Source organism: Erinaceus europaeus, chromosome 18 (assembly GCF_950295315.1).
Source record: "Erinaceus europaeus chromosome 18, mEriEur2.1, whole genome shotgun sequence".
Classification (NCBI taxonomy): Eukaryota; Metazoa; Chordata; class Mammalia; order Eulipotyphla; family Erinaceidae; genus Erinaceus; species Erinaceus europaeus.
The window spans coordinates 60,365,542-60,388,492 of NC_080179.1; the positions used below are offsets into that span (position 1 = coordinate 60,365,542).

Genomic DNA, 22,951 nt, shown 5'->3' on the forward strand with positions numbered 1-22,951 from the left:
TCCCCTTCTCTGTCTCCCCTCCTCTCTCGATTTCTCTCTGTCCTATCCAACAACGACATCAACAACAACAATAATAGCCACAACAAGGCTAAAACAAGGGCAACGAAAGTGGATTCATGGTACAGGCACAGAGCCCCAGCAATAACCCTGGAGGCCAAAAAAAAAAAAAAAGTGTGAAATGTCCAGTGTGGAAAAGAATGCCTGGAACATTTCAAAGTGAAGATTTGGCATTTTATTAAAACTTGGTACTGTACTTAGCCCAGTTACTATCCACCATTTTCATGAAACTATTTAATGTATCTTCTCTTTTTGATTTAAAAAAATTATTTTTAGCCTTTCTTTCTTCTTCCTTTCCTTCTTTCCTTATACCTTCCTTCCCTCCTTCCTTCTTTCCCTCCTTTCCTTCCTTTTCTCCTTCCATCATTCCCCCATCTCTTCTTCCTTCCCTCCTTTATTTCTTTTTTCCCTTTCTTCCTTCTTCCCTTCCTGCAGCCTGGGATCTCTGCACCCCCACACCCCCCTAAAAAAAAGAATTTTCACTACTCGTTATTTTATATTATTATTATTTTGTAAAAAAGATAAGAATGAAGCCAGGGCATCTCACAGCTTTAGCATATATGGCTGAATCTAGGACCTTTTACCATTATTATTTTTTAAGGTTTCCTGAAGTCTTTATTTTTTTAATTAATTTTTTCCTTTATTGGGGGATTCATGTTTTACATCTGACAGTAAATACACTAGTTTGTATATACATAACATTTCTCAGTTTTCCACATAACAATACAACCTCCACTAGGTCTAGGATGTTTTACATGCAAGCCCCACCCTTTACCAGCTGAACCACACCTCTCCAGCTGCCATTTTCTTTCTTCAAAGTTTTAAAGCTCCTTCCTACTGCTGTCTTACATGTGATTTTGCTTCCAAGTTCTTGGAGAAAATCAAAATAACCAATAGCTAGTCCAGATTTATACTCTTTTTTTTTTTTATCTACTCCTGCAAATTCTTCTTCTTTTTTTTTTAAATGGAATCATAATCAAAGTCCCTACCCTATTTCCTGAATGCAATGTCTACTCAATCTCCTAACACTCACACAGGATATCACCTCAGTTGTTCTCATCATCATTTTTTTTGTTTGTAGATTATACTAGACCTGCTATCTCTTTTTCTCAATTAATTTTTGTTTCCTTATATATTAGCTCTTATACTCACAGGAGTGAAACTCTTTGGTAGGTGTCTATGGCTATGTTTATAATACAAGTACACAGATGACTACAATCATCCCTCCTTTATCATGGTTAATCAGGTCCAGATTCTACCACAGTAAGTGAATCTCCACGAAGTAAGATTCTTTATTATAAAGAATATTTTCATAGAACATAAGAAATCATTTATGAACTTCTAAATATGTTTTTTTTATAAAAAGGAAACACTGACAAAACCATAAGATAAGAGGGGTACAACTCTACACAATTCCCACCACCAGAACTCCGTATCCCCTCCCTTCCCCTGATAGCTTTCCTGTTCTTTATCCCTCTGGGAGTATGGACCCGAGGCCATTGTGGGATGCAGAAGGTGGAAGGTCTGGCTTCTGTAATTGCTTCCCCGCTGAACATGGGCATTGGCAGGTCGATCCATACTCCCAGCCTGCCTCTGTCTTTCCATAGTGGGGCAGGGTTCTGGGGAATCAGAGCTCCAAGACACATTGGTGGGGTTGTCTATCTAGGGAAGCCTGGTTGACACCATCCTAGCACATGGAACCTGGGGGCTGAAAAGAGAGTTAACATATAAAGCCAAACAAGTTGTTGACTAATCATGAAGCTAAAGGCTGGAATAGTGCAGATAAAGAGTTGGGGGATCTCCATTTTGTAGATAGATAGTAGGCATATTTTAGTTATATTCCAAAGAGTTTGTGGTTATACTGTTTTGTTTTTTTTTTTTTTCCCCTGAGTCTGAAATCTGACATACAGGTGGATCCAAGTTATTGTCTAGGGAGATGACATGAGAGTCATGGCTGGAAAAAGGACCAGAAAGCTGGGTCAGGGAAGAAAGTAGCTCCCAAATATGGGAAAGATGTATACATGTTGACAGTAAACCTTATCAATTTGATCTGATCTGGGGCCCATATTCAGCTTAGGAGCCTATGTGACCTCTGCATTCCTGTAGATCCGAGCTCACACTCTGTGGTCATTTCAAGCTGTCCCAATATCAGGACCCATCTTCCTCTGGTGTAGCATAGAGTATGTTGTCCAGCCTCACTTCGGAGGATGGAACATTCTCTACCGTTGTTGATCCAAGTTGAAGGCAAGGTCCCATGGGGGCCCACAAAAGGCTCTATTTTGTTGTCCCTGATAGAGATGACTGGTAATAATGGAGAGAAATATTTATTCGAGGTTTAGGCCCATAATGTCTGTTTGGGAATTGTTGGTATGCATGAGACCCCTTCTGTTTCATTTGGTTTAAATCCCCCCTGCTTAACACTATTCTATTTACATAACCACTTCATTCTATTTATATAACCGCTGTTAACAAGTACCTCCCTCCAGGGCATTGGTTCAATCCCCACTGTTTCATGATATGTTTTTGCTCCACCCCCCATCCTTGTCACACCCTGATCCTCTCCTTGTCACACTCTGATTGTCACCAGTCACTTTTCTCTCCACCCTCTCTATGTCACACCCTATTTTCACCCTACTTGGCAAGTATATATAAAGACAGCATTGTGAGTTTTAGAGTACTGTACCTTGAGTTCAGCTTAGCTCGTCTTAGATTGTGCTGCGTCCTGCATGAATAAAGAGATACTGCCTACAGCTCAACTATGAGTCCCTGGTCGTCTGTTACCCGCCCGTGCCCGTGAAGCCAGCCCGGCGAAAACAACCTAACCCGTCAAAAACGACATATGGCGCAACAACGTGGGACCAGACCTGCGCAACTCCCAGATAAGTGAAGACTTTGCCTACCTATGCACTATGGTCTTCTCTTCTACTTACGAAGAGGTTTGCCAAAGCCTCTACTGTTTCATTATGAGACAGTTTCTCTGTCTCTGGAACATTTTACTCTGGGCCACACTTCGGTTCCCTCACCGGGAACTTTGGTTTCTTATGACCGGGATCATAGAGCTTGGGAGATGCACGGAGATTTCTCCTTGGACTTTCTGGATTCCCTCTCCCATGTTTCCTGAGGAAAAGGACTACATTTTGCTCCGGGCCACAGTTTGGTTCTTTATGACCGTGATCGTAGACCTTGGGATATGCATGGGGATTTCCCCTGGAACTTTCTGGACTTCTTCTCGAATGTTTCCCATGGAGAAGGACTACTCTAATTTGAAGAACATTCTCAAGTACCCTGGCAGTTCCCAGGTATGGAGACACGTGGTTAGTTCTACTCTCCTGATTGGATTCTTTCTTCGATGGGAAGACGCTTTTAAAAATGGGTGCCTGAAGCAATCCAGCAGGAACAGTCAGAAACACCCTAAATGGAATTTCGAGGACCTTTTTGGACTAGGTCGCCCTCCGGGGATTCTTAATCCTACATGGTGAGATCTTGATAATCTGGTTCAAGTTGCGTTTCATAAGAGAATGATTTGAATGACTGAATTTTTGTTTGACATTGACTTAAAAAAAAAATGCTGGACGCATCCATGATTTCTAGAGACATCCAGAAACAATCCAAAAAATTGTTTTTTCCTCCTTTGATTTCTCTTTTACGTCTTGACATGAATCTGAAACGTTTAATCCTCAAAACGGTATGAGTTATGGGTGGGGCAGATAGTGCAATGATTATGTTAATTATTCTCATGCTTGAGGCTTTTAACCATGGTTCTTCTGTTTACCTTTCCACATTTTATTGAGTTTAAAGTGTTTTAACAACCTTGAAATGATACTAGAAAGGACTTCCAATTATAATGGAGTTATCAATGATAGTAAACTTCTAATCTGCTACAAGTTTTGTTTGACAAGTAAGTGAATTTCAGCTGTCAAGTCTTCACATGAAAAAGCATCTACTCAAATGGAATTCCCGGAAATCCATTTGGACCCCTGTTCTCTGACATCGCCCCCGGAAACCAATAATGTGACCTGGCACGACCTGAAGAAACAGATTCACAGACTCGAAAGCTCACTCTCTACAGAAAAGCAGAATTTTGGTGGCCAACATTCCCCATCGAGACAGACGTGCAGCGTTTCATCCTCCGGCATTTTCTTCTGTGGTCAGCTACTTTGGACTGACACCTCCATTGGACTTACTGGTACACACAGCTGTGTTTCTCAAAGACTAACTTCAGCCAATTGCCTTGAGACTTTATAGACCATGTCCCCTCGCCTGCAGGCTCTGTCCCAGAGGCAGAAAACTCCCCCTCCTTATTAGGTTATGCCCACAGAGGCATGAAGCGCCCCAAGAGGCAAGAGATGCCCACAGAGGCAGGAAACGCCCTTTGAGGCAAGAGATGCCCCCAGAGGCATGAAGCGTTCCCAGAGGCAAGAAATGCCCTTTCGCCTGCTAGGCCTTGCCCTTTGAGGCAAGAAAAGCTCCACTTGGCATCACACTGGTTATTGCTGTTCGCCTATTTTGTTTTCCATGTCTTATGCCAGTTCTTTTGAAAACGCCTGTACAATATACATTTCTGTTCACCCCGCAATGGCCATTAGTTAAAAAGAAAGGGGGAATTGTTGGTATGCATGAGACCCCTTCTGTTTCATTTGGTTTAAATCCCCCCTGCTTAACACTATTCTATTTACATAACCACTTCATTCTATTTATATAACCGCTGTTAACAAGTACCTCCCTCCAGGGCATTGGTTCAATCCCCACTGTTTCATGATATGTTTTTGCTCCACCCCCCATCCTTGTCACACCCTGATCCTCTCCTTGTCACACTCTGATTGTCACCAGTCACTTTTCTCTCCACCCTCTCTATGTCACACCCTGTTTTCACCCTACTTGGCAAGTATATATAAAGACAGCATTGTGAGTTTTAGAGTACTGTACCTTGAGTTCAGCTTAGCTCGTCTTAGATTGTGCTGCGTCCTGCATGAATAAAGAGATACTGCCTACAGCTCAACTATGAGTCCCTGGTCGTCTGTTACCCGCCCGTGCCCGTGAAGCCAGCCCGGCGAAAACAACCTAACCCGTCAAAAACGACAGGGAATCTCAGGACTCCCCAAATAGGGCCCCAGCTGATAGTGGCCTGATAGTGACCAAAGAGTCATCATTAAATTATGCCAGTCTCCTGCCCTTATTCAGCTTTTGATAAGGTTAGCTTTGAAGTGAGTGAGGGAAGTATAATAGGAATGGCAGGCAACCTCCATGATTTTCTTGCAATCTTTTATCATATTTAAGACTTTCACCTTCTCCTGGATGGTGAGAGAGTTTCTAGTTACTTCTTCCAGACACCTGTTCTGTATACTTTGTTCCCAAACTTCAGTAGTCTTAAACTTAACTCTGGTCTCACAATCTCCTTTGTGAAATTTCACCTTTTCTTATAATTTTCTAATGTGGAAACCACTCAGGGTCAAAACCACTGCCTTTTTCTCTAATCCATCAATATACTACTGATAAATTTAGCAAGTACTCTCGTTTATCTTCTAATTGAAAAATAACAGTAGTACCAGAGCTTGAAAGTTAGCTGTGGCTTCTTCCCTTTGTTAATTTTCACTGTCCCAATCCACCATACTTTACATTAAATTTATTTACCCTTAAAATATCTGAAATGGGGAGTCGGGCTGTAGCACAGCGGGTTAAGTGCAGGTGGCACAAAGCACAAGGATTGGCATAAGGATCCCGGTTCGAACCCCGCCTCCCCACCTGCAGGGGAGTCGCTTCACAGGCGGTGAAGCAGGTCTGCAGGTGTCTATCTTTCTCTCCTCCTCTCTGTCTTCTCCTCCTCTCTCCATTTCTCTCTGTCCTATCCAACAACGACAACAACAATAATAACTACAACAATAAAACAACAAGGGCAACAAAAGGGAATAAATAAATAAAATAAATATTTAAAAAAAAAGAAAATATCTGAAATGATTTGTCTTCCTGATATAAATTTTACAAATGTATAAATTAATGTAATCTGTAGATTTGATTTCAGATCAGTGCTATGTGTTTAATAAAACATTTATATTTACACTGTGCATAATAGCAACAGTTTGGGCAACAAAACATATTATTAATAAAAATGTAGAATAAATGATCATTTGGAAATTATGGCTTCTTTGCTTTACAATATCATGGTTATTTACGTTTTGGCTTTTCCTACCAGTATCTATAGCTACATATTACACATCTGCCAAGTTCTTTAAATATGTCATCTCTTTGAAACCCCACATCAGTATAACAAATAAACATCATTAGAATATAAATTTTACAGACAAGGTAGGCAGGTTACGGTTTTTAGCTAATCCAATGTGACCCAGCAAATATTTGACTGAGTTGCATTTATAGTAAGATCAATCCAACTATAAATTTTATATTCAATGCTTTTGTAGAGCTGAGGCTTTGTATGTGTGCAATTTTAGCAGAGAGAGAGAGATAAATTTTATATTCAATGCTTTTGTAGAGCTGAGGCTTTGTATGTGTGCAATTTTAGCAGAGAGAGAGAGAGAGAGAGAGATAAATTTTATATTCAATGCTTTTGTAGAGCTGAGGCTTTGTATGTGTACAATTTTAGCAGAGAGAGAGAGAGATAAATTTTATATTCAATGCTTTTGTAGAGCTGAGGCTTTGTATGTGTGCAATTTTAGCAGAGAGAGAGAGAGATAAATTTTATATTCAATGCTTTTGTAGAGCTGAGGCTTTGTATGTATGCAATTTTAGCAGAGAGAGAGAGATTATAATATCTGAATTTTCCCCAATAACTGTCCTGGTACTCTTGTGTGGTATCAGGGCTGAAATTAAGACCATGACCTATACAGTGAGCTATCTCTCCAATCCCAAAACATGTACTTTATTTTTTTTAAAGCCATGATTACCCTACCCTTAAAAAAAGGTTTTACTTATTTTCATAAAAGAGAAGACTCTAAAAAATATGCCAGTGTGTTATTCAACTCTGGTGGTAACAAGATTGAACCTGTGACTACTGGGATCTAAGTCATGAAAGCCTGTGATGCCATCTTGGCTGTGTATCTCCCCAGCTCCCAATGTCTATATTCTTAATAATACCTGTTATACCACCTACATAGCACATAGCAGTGGTTAGAACCATAGTCTATCAATATTTCTTGGAGAGGGGTCATTTTATTTTCAATAGTGTGACCTAGACATAGGAAGTGTCTCATAACTTATATGGAATGAATAAAACAAATTGATAAAATAATGTGGCTTTAGGATAAGAATTAACACACTCAAGCATAATTTCTAGTTCATTAAATTAAAGTAGATCCTAAAGAATGTTCATTTATGTCTCCAAGTTAGGTAATTGACTTGTCAAATCTTGTTTGATTATGGTGGAATCAGTCCAAAATCATCTAGAATATATATGGGACATTAGTTCAACACTGACTGAGTACCTGGTCAATGGTAATCTCCCTAATAGAATTCCAAAAATGCAAAACTTCTCTAGACAAATTAAATATATACAATATGACTATAGACTTTGGTGGGGCTAGGTGGAAACACAGAAACCTAAACTCCTATAAGTCACCAGCAGGAAAACAAATGGTAAATCAAAACCACAAGTCACTGGAGTTAGAGAATAAGTGACTAAAATACTAGAAATATGGTATTTGCCTGGGCAATAGTCATGGGAGTATGTGAAGTTTAACTTAACTTTAAAGAGGCCAAAACTTGGGGCCAGGCGGTGGTGCACTGGGTTAAATGCACATGGTACCAAAGCTCAAAGACCGACACAAGGATCCAGGTTTGAACCCCTGGCTCCCCACCTACAGGGGCGTCAATTCACAAGTGGTGAAGCAGGTCTGCAGGTGTCCTCCTTGCCCCATCTCCTCTCTGTTTTATCCAATTAAAAAATGAAGAAAAATGGCTATCAGGAGCAGTAGATCCCTAGCACTGTGACCAAGCTCCAGTGATAACTCTGGATTAAAAAAAAAAAGTAAATTTAATGGATAAGAGTTCAGTGGACAAAGTTGATGAAATTGAATTCCAGATAGAGTAGGCAGTATGAGAAAAATAAAGAAAATAAAAAGGCATGAACACATGCAAGAAATCCTGGCAGTGATAATACTGTGTACCTAAACCACTATGTTCGAGATGTGGTAGAAAATGAAATTGGAATTATTGTTTAGTTAGTTCAAGGTTCTTAGGTTAAATTAGACTTTCAGTTTTGACAATGAAAGTCATTCTTAAATCCTGAAGATGGCATTATACTTGATGAAACTGTAACAAATTAACAATAACAGTAGGATTGGGCTTTTGATAAAAGTAAGTTTGCCTGACTTTAAAAAAAAATTATATTCATTTTTTGGATAGAGACAGCCAGAAATTGAAAGGGAAGGGGGTGACAGAGACACGGGGAGAGAGAGAGAGAGAGAGAGACCTACAGCACTGCTTCACCACTTGTGAAACTTCCCCCCTGCAGGAGGGGATCAGGGGCTTGAATCTGGGTCCTTATGCACCGTAACATGTGTGTTCAACCAGGTACATTACCACCCAGGTCCCTTTTATTTCTTATTTATTTCTTTATTTTTTATTTTATTTATTTTATTTTTTAACATTTATTTTATTTATTTATTCCCTTTTGTTGCCCTTGTTTTATTGTTGTAGTTATTATTGTTGTTGTCGTTGTTGGATAGGACAGAGAGAAATGGAGAGAGGAGGGGAAGACAGAGAGGGTGAGAGAAAGATAGACACCTGCAGACCTGCTTCACCGCCTGTGAAGCGACTCCCCTGCAGGTGGGGAGGCGGGGTTCGAACCGGGATCCTTATGCGGGTCCTTGTGCTTTGCGCCACCTGCGCTTAACCCGCTGCACTACAGCCCGACTCCCCTTTATTTCTTTATTTTAAAACTTTTTAATTTATTGTTGACAGAGATAGGGGCAGAACAGAATTGAGAACTTGGCTCTTGCTAGAAAGTCTGCACTGGACATGTAACTCTGGAAATCACAAGTGTAAAGCTGGCAGTTAAAACCTGAATAATATATAGTCATCCCTTATAAAAGGAATTTCAGATTCCGGTAAAATTTAGAGAACTTCTAGTTATAAAAGGCAAAGTGTTGAATGGTGATGAAACAAGGACCTCAGTTGCGAGGTCCTTGGGTGAGAGTGTTCTGCAGAGAACTTTCACAGGGAGATGAGAGATTGTAGACACTGTCAAAAACTGCTCTTTAAATCACTACCTTATAACAACAACAACAGCAAATGAAGGGAAAAAAAGGCAAACAGAAAAAGAGAGGTCAACAAGGAAACTGAAAATAATTACATATTTGGGAATACCTAGAGGATTTCACAAAAACCAAGGGAAAAGAACAGTTTGGAGAAGCCAGCAGGTCAATGGCTGTTACATTTTTAAAGAAATATACTAGCATGGGGCCAGGTGGTAACACACTTGGTTAAGCACTCACATTACAGTGCTCAAGGACCCAAGTTCAAGTCCCTGGTCCCCACCTTCAGAAGGGTTCAGGAGTGGTGAAGCAGGGCTGCAGGTGTCTCTCTCCCTTTCTACTTCACCCCTCTCGATTTCTTTCTGTCTCTATCCAATAATGAATAAATATTTTTAAAAAGAAAAAGACAACAGAAAACAACAGATATTTTAAAAAAGAAAAATATATACTAGCATGAAGCTTAATAAATACACTGGTATTTCTCCTAGTCTCTTTCAAAAGAAAAAGACTAGGTTTGCTGTATTGAACCAAAGCAAAGGACTTGGGGGGCAGGCGTGGGGGGCAGGACCTGGTGCATGATGGTGGAGGAGGACATAGGCTGGGCTGACAGTGTATTGCAGAAAACTGAGAAATTTCACACATGTATTAACAACTGCATTTAGTGCAAACCACTAATATCCCCAATAAAATACCTAAAAAAAAAAGACTTTAGTAAGCAAAACAATAAGTATGGTAAGATATTAGAGCAGAAAGAGGAAACAGAAAAGGCTTCCCAAATAAAAAACTTAAATGTATTATAGAATAATGAGAATGACTAATTTTTATTGAGTCTGTGCCTTGAGGCAGGTATATTTAGTCAGTGATATATATATGTTTTTACTTAGTCCCTATATCCCAATTTTGTATTTTCCTTGTCCTCAATCTAAAGCAGGAAATCAACAGACTATTGGTTCCCTCCAGTCTTGAAATATCTTACATAAGAAGGCAATACATGCTAAAATGTTACCTACATGAAGGTGGTAGGAAGAAAACTGAGAAAAATAATAGGAAATAGGGAAAGATGGTTATGAATGAATAGTTCTCACACCTGGTTTTGCATATTATTAGATGGAGGTTGATGGTTGAATCAGCAAATGAGACACGAACAGCTTAGTCTTTATTGACTATAACTTGTACAAGAATATGTGTTTGTACAAAGAAATGATAGGAAAAAAGAGAAAACAGCATATGGTATCAGGTGAAATAGTAAATACTGATTTTTCTAAACCATAATGAAGAACTATAAACTAAAAATATGAAAAACTAAAATCAAAACTTCGACTTGACTCTGTCAAAGCAATACTAATTAGTTATCTATTTGGCTTGCTTACCAGTGATGCTTCATTGCATGTAACACTAAACGATGTGTGTACATAATTAAAAGTGCATCCAATTAATTTGGTTAGAAAGATTATTTGAATTGGAGAGAAGATTTTGTACTTGAATCATCAGTCTTCACAGAGTGAGTGCTTTTCTATGACGTATGGTCACTGTTCATGCAACATTCTTATTGGCTTGGATGTTACAGCTGAAGGGTCACTAATATCTATCTAAGGAGTTTAAATATACAAGTCTGAACACAGATGAGTCAAACAACCTGTCTAATCCATATTTCCTTCAGCATTATTACAATAGAATATTATCTTTTTTAATTAAAAGTGTTATTATTTAAGAAATCTAATTTACAAATTACAGACCCAAACCTGATACATCTCTTTACCTCTCTCTCTCAACATATATATCACTGGGACCATGTTCCTAGATGTATCTATGGTTCCTGTGAATATTTTTCAAGTTTAGAGTCAAAGAGGGAGAAAGAGGAAAAACACCATACTATTTGGAGAACGTTTACTTGATATTGGTGCATGGTGCTTCCACATGCTAGTGGATGCTTGGACCTAGGTTCTCAAGAATGGTGTGTGCTCTGCTGAATGAAATATCTCCCAGTCCTTGTGCTTTGTGTTTTTATGACTTTTGTGACATTTTCAATGTTATATAGGCTTATACTATAAAAATGTGAATTTCTCTTATTTCATGCAAGTGAAAAGTTTACAACAGTGAGTAGCTTCAAGACACCTAAGCTCTAAATGGATTTCTGTATGCAATTTCCTACTTGTTTTCTATGAGCAATAACTTTGCTTGCCTGGAATAATCTAATAATAATAACATTATCCTTCTTTCTGGTGAGAAAACTTTTTTTTTTTTACAGTAGATTTCAATGTAAGGCCCAATAAAATAAATATCAGAAGAAGTACTGGCTTGACTAATTTCAGATTCTTTGCATATGACAAACAGTAGTTGATATTCACTGGTTTTTGTTTCTTCTTCCTGGGCAAGTAAAAATCTAACCATTCCTAGTTGATATACAGTTATATATGTGACTGTTTTTAACCAAAGCAATACATACAGTATCATTACTTGCTATTTTTTTCCCAGTGCCTAAAGTGCTTGGATAACACTCACCATTCCTCTGATTACAGGAAGCCCAAAAAACAATTTGACAAAAAAGTACAATATTTGATATCATCCATGGCCGCCACTGAGTACTTGAACCAAGAAATCAGTAAAACGTTGCATTACTCTTCTCCAAATTGTTTATAACATAATACCATGGTGACAGGCAATTACTTAAGCTTATTATTATTGGTCCTTATCTCAAATTGTACATATTAAGAGAACCTACTTTTTATTATTCTTTTATATTGATTAAATAGTGATGCGTGAGACTATAAGTTAATACGACTATATATTAACACCATTCCCACCACCAAAGGTCTATGTCCCACCCCCTGCCCCACAATCTCTATCTTTTTTGAAAGAAATAAAGTCAAAGGAATCACATCACTGAAGCTTCCTTCAACATAGTGAAGACCAGACTCAAACATGAGTCATGTGTATGGCAATGCAGCACAGTACCCAAGGGAGCGATTTCACCTGCTCTGATTAAAAACTTTTTGTCAGGTTTAGCTACACTATATGTGAACACCATCAACATGCAGAGCCTTTCTACTTCTGACCACTCTGAATATTACTTGTATAGCATGCTTTTCAGTGAGATCTTAGACACCTCCCCCCACATATACTGCTACTTTGCAGAAAGTGACTACTGTTGGCCTATTTTTCTTTCCCAGAATGTCTATCAATATCTTAAAAATATGGACTCCCAGCACAGAAATTGTATTTTCAGGAAATAATAGAGGATAAATGAAAGATCAGTTGAAATCTTATTGATGATTTTACTCCTTGTATTTCAAATTCTAGTATCTCAGGTTCCAATCTGACTAGCCATCATTTCTTCCACAAAACTTGAGTGGGGGTGGTCCACCCTGGTTCCATGGCTGCCAGTTCTTAGCAACATCGCCCCGCCAGATATTCGTCGGGATGCGGCATCATCTAAGTTCATTTCCCACGTCTTCGCTCGACCGGACCTGCCAATATATGCAGATATCTTCGCCCACCCTGTCCAACGCTTGACGTCTCATCACCCAATCTGGTCCCCTACGCCTACACTGAACTTCTCTGTTCCAGTCTCCTCCCAGGAAAAGAAAGCTTAATTTAGCCACTAGAAGCATAGCTCCAGACATGCACAAGCACAGGTGAGTTCACAAGGCTGCTCTATATACCAGTCCAAAATGCCTACTGCGAAGTGTACCAGAGGGTGGCCCCAGCCACTAGCAAAAATGCCTAAACTGGACCTGGCAGTGGTGCATCCCATTGAGCAGATATGCGCAAGGGTTCAAGTCTCTGGTACCCTCCTGCATGATGAAAGCTTCATGAGTGGCTAAGCATGCTGCCAGTGTCTCTCCCTCTCTGTCCCTTCTCTCTCAGTTTCTCTGTCTCTATCCACCAAACAAGAAAAAATATCTTTTAAAATAGATATTACAAAGGTAAAAACAAACAAAACTAGAAAACCAGCAACTAAGCAACTAACGGAGCTTTAAATAACCACCCCCAACCTTGCCGACCTGGAGTTTCCAGCCTATCCCTGTAGGCTCACAAAGGTATTTGGAAAAAGGGCTCTGAGAAGGTTTCACAAAGGCACATGGAGAAGGTCATATGAGAGGTGAACCTTTCCCATTCCCTCCTGATCAGTTACAAGGTGAAGGGTACTCAGAGAACAGCATGGGGGAATACCAGATTGACAGGACACAGAGGGGCAGAGAGTATGGACTCCACCTCAGCACCAGCCAATGCCCAGGTCCCACCTAGGAACTGTATAGGCATCTCTCGGTCCTGCCTAGGCTGTGTGCAACTCCATTCAAAGAAACCCCCAGAGTTCCTGTCCCTGCACTTTGATCTGAACACACAAACATAGTTCCAAGTAGACAGGGGAACACTAACCAGAGAAAAAGCATGTTTTTTTTTTTGTTGTTGTTGTTTTTGTTTTTCCTCCAGGGTCATCACTGGGGCTCGGTGCTGGAGCTACAAATCTACTGCTCTTGGAGGCCTTTTTTTTTTTTTTTTCTGTCTTATTTGATAGCATAGAGAAAAATTGAGAGAAGAGGGGGAGATGGAGAGGAAGAGGAAAAGACAGACATCTTCACCTCTTCATTGACCTGCTTCACCTCTCATGAAAGGACTACCCTGCAGGTGAGTAACCAGGGGGCTCAAACCGGGATTATTGCCTGGCTTCTTGCACTTAGTACTAGGTGTGCTTAGCTGGGTGTGCCATCACCAGCCCCCCTGTTTTCTTTATTCTATAATACTGGCTTACTTGGTTTTAAGAAACAAATAAATATTCTCAGATGTAGTGTACATCCACAGTGAATTCACTGAATGAGCAAGAACCAGTTAACAGCTCAGACAAATCATTTTTACCAAATATGTATGCTGGTTTGCTTAGTCATGTAAGATTCTTAAGCTTTTTTTTTTTTTTAAATCACTTTATTCAGGAAATGTTGATTCACATGTTGGTTGTCATAGGGCTATATTTCCACATCTCCCCCAAATGGGTGTTGCCACACCTCACCCTCCACTCTCCTGTCATCTTCCTCCACCACAGGGCACTGCACTCCAGGCCCCTTTGCCACCCAACCCCAATCCTCCACTATCTGAGATCCTGTTAAAAGCACTGGAATTCAGGACACATTTTGACATGCGTATTCATATATATGAGTTAGGGAAATATACACACGCTCAAATTTTGTCAAGCTGATTTTGAAAGTAAGAAACAGAATGGAAAAAACACATTGTTAATTACACATTGACAACTAGAATCCAACAATTATAAACTGGTAGGTTAGGAAATGACACAAATTAGAAGCTTTCTTCCCTCAATAGTTTTGTTTACATAGATAACTGCAAGCTGGAGAACCCTCCCCCTACTTTTTTCCTCTTATTTTCTTTTCAGTCCTTTACTAGTATTCATGATATAATCACTAATGTTGCTGTCAAAAGCATTATGCTTTAATGACACATAACCAGACAATGCACACTGATAATAAATCAGACTTCGCGGGATAGTGTGCATACAACTTTGTCCTTTTATCAGTGTGCTTCTAGGCTATATGTCTTTCTCTGAGAGGAAATTAGAGTTTTCATAAACTATTTGTAAAATAAAAGAAAAAAGATACAAGCATTTTTTCAAAAAATGTAAATCGTCAGACATTCATTGACATATATTCACTGACATATGTATTCATAAAACATATTTTGATTTTCACTTTTAGTAATCAAATCCAAGTACCTTGGGGAGTTGGGTGGTAGCACAGCTGGGTTAAGCACACATGGCACAAAGCTCAAGGACCATCTTAAGGATCCTGGTTCGACCCCCCCCCCCCAGCTCCCCACCTGTAGGGGAGTCGCTTCACAGGTGGTGAAGCAGGTCTGCAAGTGTCTATCTTTCTCTCCCCTTCTCTGTCTTCCCTCTTCTCTCCATTTCTCTCTGTCCTATAACAATGATGACATCAATAACAACAACAAAAACAATAAAAAAGAGAAACAAAAGGGAAAATTAATTAATTAATTAAAAAAAACAAATTCAAGTACCTTGAACTGAAATATACAAAGATGTCTTTTAGCTGCCAGTTATCATCATAGTAATGAAGCACAGATTATTTTTCTTTATTCTGCATAACTACAAAAGTAAAAGTATTTCATTCAGTTTTTGCATTTGGAGATTGGAAAGCTGCAACAGCTACTTACCCTGCCAGACTGTCCCTCTTGTCAGCAGGGCACAGGCTTGACATATTTAGAATGGTGATAATTTGTGTCACATCATTCATCCTCTCACCCTCACTTCCTTGGCTCAGGGAAATACAGTGTGAGCTGGCTTTTAGAGATTAGGCTGCTACTGATGATTACTAACATGAATTTCGTCAGAATTCTCTGGGTAGTGCTAAGCTACAATCCAGAATGTTCTGTTTTCAGATGGTTTTCAGACAGAAAGTTAAGACATTGTGATTCCTCATTCCATTTTTGGTTTCTTTTTTCATGATTGTGTGGTTTCATATTGTGGGTAAAATTCCTTTTAGTCTACAAGTTTCCAGGTTTTATATATAGTGTGTGTATGTAAACAATTGTTTCATCAACACATAAAACAGTAGCACTGTTACAAAAGAGGATTTAAACTTCACAAGGACATTTAAAATAAGGATTTAATAACCCTAAATAGAATTTGGATACAAATGATAAATATTTTTCCAGTGCTGGAGTCTTCCACAAACATACTTCTGTTCCCTCCCAGGCAATTTTTTTTTCTTTCTACATTGAGAAAGAGAAATAAATGGGCGGGGGGGGGGGCAGTACAGCACAACTCTATCATCTCTGGAGTTTGCTTCAGTACTGTCCACGGTTTTCCCACGTGAGGAGACTTAAATATCAGACTTTAGTGAATTCTACTGGATGAACTGTGCCTTAGTTTTGATGTCTTCTTACTGCTTCTCCGCCAAAGTTTGCGTTTTCTTTTTAACATTTCAGATAGACAGACAGACATAGAAACAGAGTGAGAGGAAGTGACACCACAGCACTGCAGCACTGATTCCTTCTGTGCTGTATTAGGGTTTGAACCCCAGGATAGCTAAGGCACATAAGGCACCTATCATGTCAGCTATCTCTTGGCTCTCAAAGATCTAAGCCTGAAATAATACAATCTTAAAACTCGTAAAATTATTAACTCTCTCTTGCAGAGTCAATATTTAAATCTGAAAAAAATAAAGTACCCGTGAATAGTACATTAAATATTAGTGTCATTTTACAAATAAGATTAAAGAAGAAGGAGAAGGAGAAGAAGAAGAAGAGAAAGAGCTAAAGAAAGCAAACAGGAATCCAGGATGAGTTAGATTGAACCAGGGGGTTACTTTTATCGATTTAAGAATTAGGAGAATATTTTTTTCTTTAAGTTATGTACATGTATTAACTGATTTCAAAATGATTTTTAGAAAAATTTACCCAGATGGCATCTCTGTTGGGTCTTTATAATCAGAACAAATATTTTTTACACTTTAGCTGTTTTCTGAAGGATTTCATAAGTATCTCATTAATGGATTTTACATTATATTGTATGATGCAGATTATTTTAGACACCTTGCTTAGTGCCTTCTATAGGTATTTTGATCCTTTTATCTTCTTGTTTTCTTCCACACAATTATGAATACAGTTGAGACAGTATTCAGTAATATACCTCCAGGCCGTGATTAGCTGGACAGCAAAAATACAACCAAAGCCTCAACTTTAGGGATTAAAAGATTATAGTCTTTACAATCAGAAAAGATACTGGGGAGCACATTTCATGTGTTTAGTTAGTTTCAGATAGTTCAAGTATGTCTGATTGGGAACAGCTAGTCTATAAATAATCAAGAAAAGAAATATGAAGTAAATCTTCCCTCCTAAAGAGATCACTAAATGTAATTATTATATGAGTGGTGTAAATATAAAGACAATTAAGGAAAATATCAGTGTGCTTTATAGTAACTGTAAATGTTAGTCACAGGAAGAATATACACATGCACGTGTGTGTATATATATGTATGAATATTTGTACACATGCATTTGCATTTTGAAAGACAAAACCCCAGAACAAAATACAGTTTTTATCATTTTATTAGCGGTTTGCAGAACAGTTGTTGACACATGCGCACATTGTCTCACCTCTCTATGATAGGTTCTGACAACATATTCTCCCCTTTAGCTTAGGTCTTTTTCCACCATCATGCATCAGGACCTCAATGCTACCACTACCCTTTCAGCCCCCTCACACTGTGATATATCAATGACTTGAAATAAAAGGATAACCATAGTTTTTTATAAGGAGATACCTTTTTTTTTAAAAAAGCAAAGTTAGCTTATCCTTCCAATTACAGTATTATAGCAGAAAACATTTTGTTAGCATTTGTCAAACATACAAAAAAAAAAGCCCTTAATTGTCTTTAATTTCCATTTGCTAGCCTCATTAGTTATAATCTAAAAGGTACAAATAAATACACTGAAGATTTTTGAAGGACAGGTACTAAAATTTTAGGAAAAATGGACTTAAATTCAAATGTATGTCTGTAAAGAAGCAAAGGGAATCTCAGGTAAGAAAAGGAAGAGGCCAGCTGCTGGTAGCCTAAGAGTAGTGAGCTTGAAATACACTTAAGTTTCTCTTAACTTATGTAGAGTCTAGAGGTGGTCAAGTTGCCTCACCTCAGTCATTTGGGCAAACAAATAAATGTTCTGCATCAGCAATCTTTCTCGGGGGTCGGGCGGTGGCGCAGTGGGTTAAGCACATGTGGCACAAAGCGCAGGGACCGGCGTAAGGATTTCGGTTCGAGCCCTCGGCTCCCCACCTGCAGGGGAGTCGCTTCACAGGTGGTGAAGCAGGTCTGCAGGTGTCTGTCTTTCTCTCCCCCTCTCTATCTTCCCCTCCTCTCTCCATTTCTCTCTGTCCTATCCAACAACGAACATCAACAATGGCAATAATAATAACCACAACGAGGCTACAACAAAAAGGGAAAAAAAATGGCCTCCAGGAGCGGTGGATTCATGGTGCAAGCACCGAGCCCAGCAATAACCCTGGAGGGAAAAAAAAAAAAAAAAAAAAAAAAGGAAATCTTTCTCATTTGGACTGAACGTGTTACTTTAGAGGACTAGTCTCTTTGCATTATTTTGAAATTAATTGGTTAATTAACCTATTATATTGCTGAATCAATAAAACAGGAATTGTGCTATCAAACAGCAAAAACTCTATAATCTGCAAGAAAAAGTCTATCATCAGGTGTAACATTACATCTAAAAAAGTGGGTTGTATCATCTTTTTCTTTACCAGGTGAGTAACAGATATAGAAAGTATAATGGAGGGAGTCGTGTGGTAGTGCAGCAGGTTAAGTGCATTTGGCGTAAAGTGCAAGGACAGCGTAAGGATCCTGTTTGGAGTCCCAAGCTCCCCACCTAACTGGTAGTCACTTCACAAGCGGTGAAGCAGGTCTGCAGGTGTCTTTCTCTTCCCCTCTCTCTTCCCCTCTGTCTTCCCTTCCTCTCTTCATTTCTCTCTGTCTTATCCAACAACGACAACATCAATAACTACAACAATAAAAAAGGGCAACAAAAGGGAATACATAAAGTATAATGGAATCAGGAGATACCCAATTTTCAGACAGAAGTTTGACAGAAAATATGTGAAGCCTAAGAAAATGTAGACCATATTGCTTCAGACATTCAAGTCTAGGAGAAGACCAATAGACCAAACTTTACCTGGATGGACTTATTCATCCCCCCAGGAACAATATTCAGAGGAGTTAAAGTGCTTTTCCTCTTCCCATTTTCTGCTATCTAACTCTGATCAATTCTTAATTCTGTCCTGAGTTACATTAAAGAGTCTTCATTTCATAGTCATATCTCTATGAAACACTAACAGCCTAAACATAGTGCTAGAAGAAATATCTGGCACAACCCTATCTCTCTCTTTATACTAAGGGAAGGAGCATAGTCTCTTAACTTCATAAGTATTCCTTTAAAATTATTATCATTATTTATTTATTGGATAGAGACAACCAGAAATTGAGAGGGAAGGGGGAAGATGATAGATAGATAGATAGATAGACAGACAGACAGACAGACACCTGCGTCCCTGCTTCATCACTCGCAGAGCTTTTCCCTGCAGGTGGGAACGAGGGGTTAGAACCTGGGTCTTTGTGCATTATAATGTGTATGCTTAGCCAGGCGTGCCACCACCAAGCTCCATAAGCATACCTTAAATCAGTTCAAAGATAAGAAATTCAAGGGCCTTAAGTTAATTCAAGAGTAATTGTTCTATTGCACTTAATAACATCTCTGATTTTGTAAATACATGGGATATTGAAAATTAATAGACTTTTGGATTTCAGATATTCATAGCAACCAAAAAAAATAAGTGGTAAAGTAATATCAATACATTTATCATGCCTAACTTTATAATGTTCTGTTTTATGTTAGTGTCTATGTATTAAAATGTGTTTTTATTTTTAATAGTCTTTATTAACATAGAGACACCAGAAATTGAGAGGGAGGGAGACATAGAGAGGGAGAGAGTCAGTGAGACACCTGCAGCTCTGCTTTACCACTCATGAAGCTTTCCACATGCAGGTAGGAACTGCGGGCTTGAACCTGGGTCCTTGCACATGATAAAGTGTGCGCTTAACCAGGAGCACAACCACCTGGCCCCATAAAAACTGTTTTTAGGCCTGTTACAAATAGAAAAATAATTCATTGAAAAGGTAGATTCTACAAGTGTTTTATACCCTCAGTGTCTTAGCAGAAAAGTTGATAACTAGTAAATATTTGCTAAATAAATGTGCATTTATGAAATATTTCATCTTTGTTTAGAAGCCTGGAAAGCCCAATTTTCTCAGTGAGCATGTGGTTCTCTTATTTGTCTTTCATATGGGTAAGTTCTGAGTTATGCTTTCTCTTCGTGTGAAAATCTTGCTATTTCTACCATACTGTAAAGCCATAAGCCATAGATAATAAAATTTTGCTATGTGTTCATCTAATTCAATTTCCAGAACAAGGATTTCTTAAACTAGTAACACACAAAAAGTTATTTGATTAAACTTATACCACTGCTATTATAAACACTATTTTATTTTTTAAGTTGGAATGAACTACACTTGGGAGAAACATAGACTTGATTATATACTATCATACAGGCTATACTAATTTATTCATTTTCTTAAATCATCATGGACACAACACAACAAAACAAAACAAAAAAACCCGTCATCCTATTTGGGACAGTCAGCTAGAGAAAAGTATGAATGTAGGCTAATGAAAATATATTTGCATTGTGAGAATCTCTGGTGAGAGAAACTTAGTGACATGAGAGGAATCAGAAAGGTAATCAGCTGTGATTGACAGTTTCTGAAAGGAGACAATATTAAATTGAGATCTTATTTAGTAGGACTTAATGATGTAGAGAACACCACCTAGAAATGTGCTAAAATTTAGGTTCTAATTCTACATTCTATAGAATGTACACTATAGTAGCCAAAACTCTACATTTCTGTCAAGTTCATTATTGTGTTGGCCTGTGTTGATAATCCAAGTGCCACCCTTTGAACACTCTTTCAGAAAGGAAGGAAATCTAAATCTTAGTTTTTCAAATGTAAGAGCTGAACACCAGGTTAACATTTGAAGGCAACAAGGCACTGTATTAACGAAAAACCAAACTTTCTACTAGCAGTTCACTTTTCCTCTGTGCTTGCAAACTGGTAGACCAAGAGTCTCTATTTCTTCCACTACTAGCAGATCTTACAGAAGTTTTACAGAGGTTATTAGGTAGCTGCAATTTTCTTTTAATGAACACTTAATATTATCTTGATTAAAGTCCCTGGAACAAGAATGTTAAAGTTGATTCACTCTTAGAGTCAATATTATTTTGTGAAATTTGTGCTTTTCTGTACATTCCCATATTTTCAAGTATTTTAAATAAGTATGGTGTATTCACTAAGGGAAAAAAAAACATAAATTATATTAAGAAAGCAAAACCATATGGGTAGTTCCTAACATCTACAATGACAGGACTGAAAATTAACAGTGATGTTCATTAGAGACATTATAACATGATCAACAGATTACAGAGTTTACCAAATAAAACTTCAACCCCTATTTGTAGTCAGTCTTTGAAAAAAATAAAGTCACAGTATTTTGTTCTTTTTTGCTGATCTATATTGTCATTGCATTTACCTGATCTTATCATAATGTTATTCATTTCAATTTTACTATTCAGTATTCATATTCAAGATACCAGTGTCTAGACAGCCTTATCAAATAGTATTTGTTTTTATTAGTTCAAATCCCCCAATTTTAGAATATATTTCTTTTATAGATTAAACTTTATACTTAATTTGCCTAAGATGTATTTTCATACATAAAGAACCTTCTGGTTTTATTTCTGACAGCAAAGGGTATATTGATTGATAGAATTCAATTGCTGGTTTGAAATAATGCAGCTGGCTTTTTATCTTACATTAACATGACTTTTTATTAGCTTTACCTATTACATGAGAAAGAATGTGACAAAAAATGTAATGAATTTAGAAATTACACCTGGATCTATAATTCTTTTTATATTATAAAATAGAGATTTTTCAGGAAAGAATCTGAGAATTCTGAAAAAGTGTTAAAGCAAAGACATGGGTAAATGTCTAAAAATATTTCAATAAATAGTTATTAACTAATTCTAAATAGAATAAGTATCTCAGGAATTCAAACACCTACTTGAATACCTGTACTTAATAAAGAATTACTATTATAATGTATAATGTAAAATATCCATACCTTTATTTTACAAATATTAGTATTAGTTTTTGTAAGCAGTAGAAAAAGGAGAATACAATTTAACTAGCTATCTAGAAATTCACTCAGTAAGTTTACATTAGCAATTATTCTGAGCACATTCACATTCTATACTATAAAACAATGGTAGATAGTAAAGTGATTGAGACACAAAGACAGAGTCAACAAGGTCAGGGAATCTTTGATTGAGAGAACTACAAAGATTTATGAGCAGATGCTTTATTAAAAATCCTAAAGTACATGACAAAAATCAGTGATTTTCCCTTGATTTTTCTCTTTTTCTTCTCCTTGTTCACATTACAGATGCCACACCTGTGTGGAAATTTATTCTGGTTGCTGGGAAGAAAATTGTTCCTCCAGTTACATCTTAAGCAGTTGTATGTGCAGTCACATGTTTTCACTTCTGCCTCTACTGAGAGAACAGCCTTTGCTTTGGAATCTCTAGGTTTAGCATATTATAGTGCTATTCAGGGAAGTGGGAACTGACTTCTTTAATTTTTCCTACTTTTTAATTAATTTTTAATTTCTTTTTTAAATGTTATTTAGCATGTATCACTTATTTATTTATTTATTTATTATTAGAGACAAAAACTGAGAGTGAAGGAGGTGCTAGAAAGGGAAAGTGACATAGAGACACAAAGATATGGAAAGCTATTTCATGCTCATGGATTGCAAGAATTAATAACAAAATGAATATTCTACCCAGAGCCATCTGCAAATTTAATGTGATACCCATCAAGGTCCCACCAATTTACTGTAAGAGAATAGGACAAAAATTACAGTCATTTACCTGGAACCAGAAAACATCTAGAATTGCCAAAGTAATCTTGAGAAAAAGAAACAGAAATGGAGACACCCCACTCCCAGAGCTCAAACTATATTACAAGGCCATCATCATC

The 22,951-nt window shown here is 37.8% G+C and overlaps 1 protein-coding gene across 1 annotated transcript in view; it reads right to left on the bottom strand.

Moving 5' to 3' along the window:
- LRP1B (LDL receptor related protein 1B) overlaps window positions 1–22,951 on the bottom strand; it is a 1,816,831-nt gene that overhangs the window by 1,011,838 nt on the left and 782,042 nt on the right. The gene's annotated exons all lie outside the window — the stretch shown is intronic.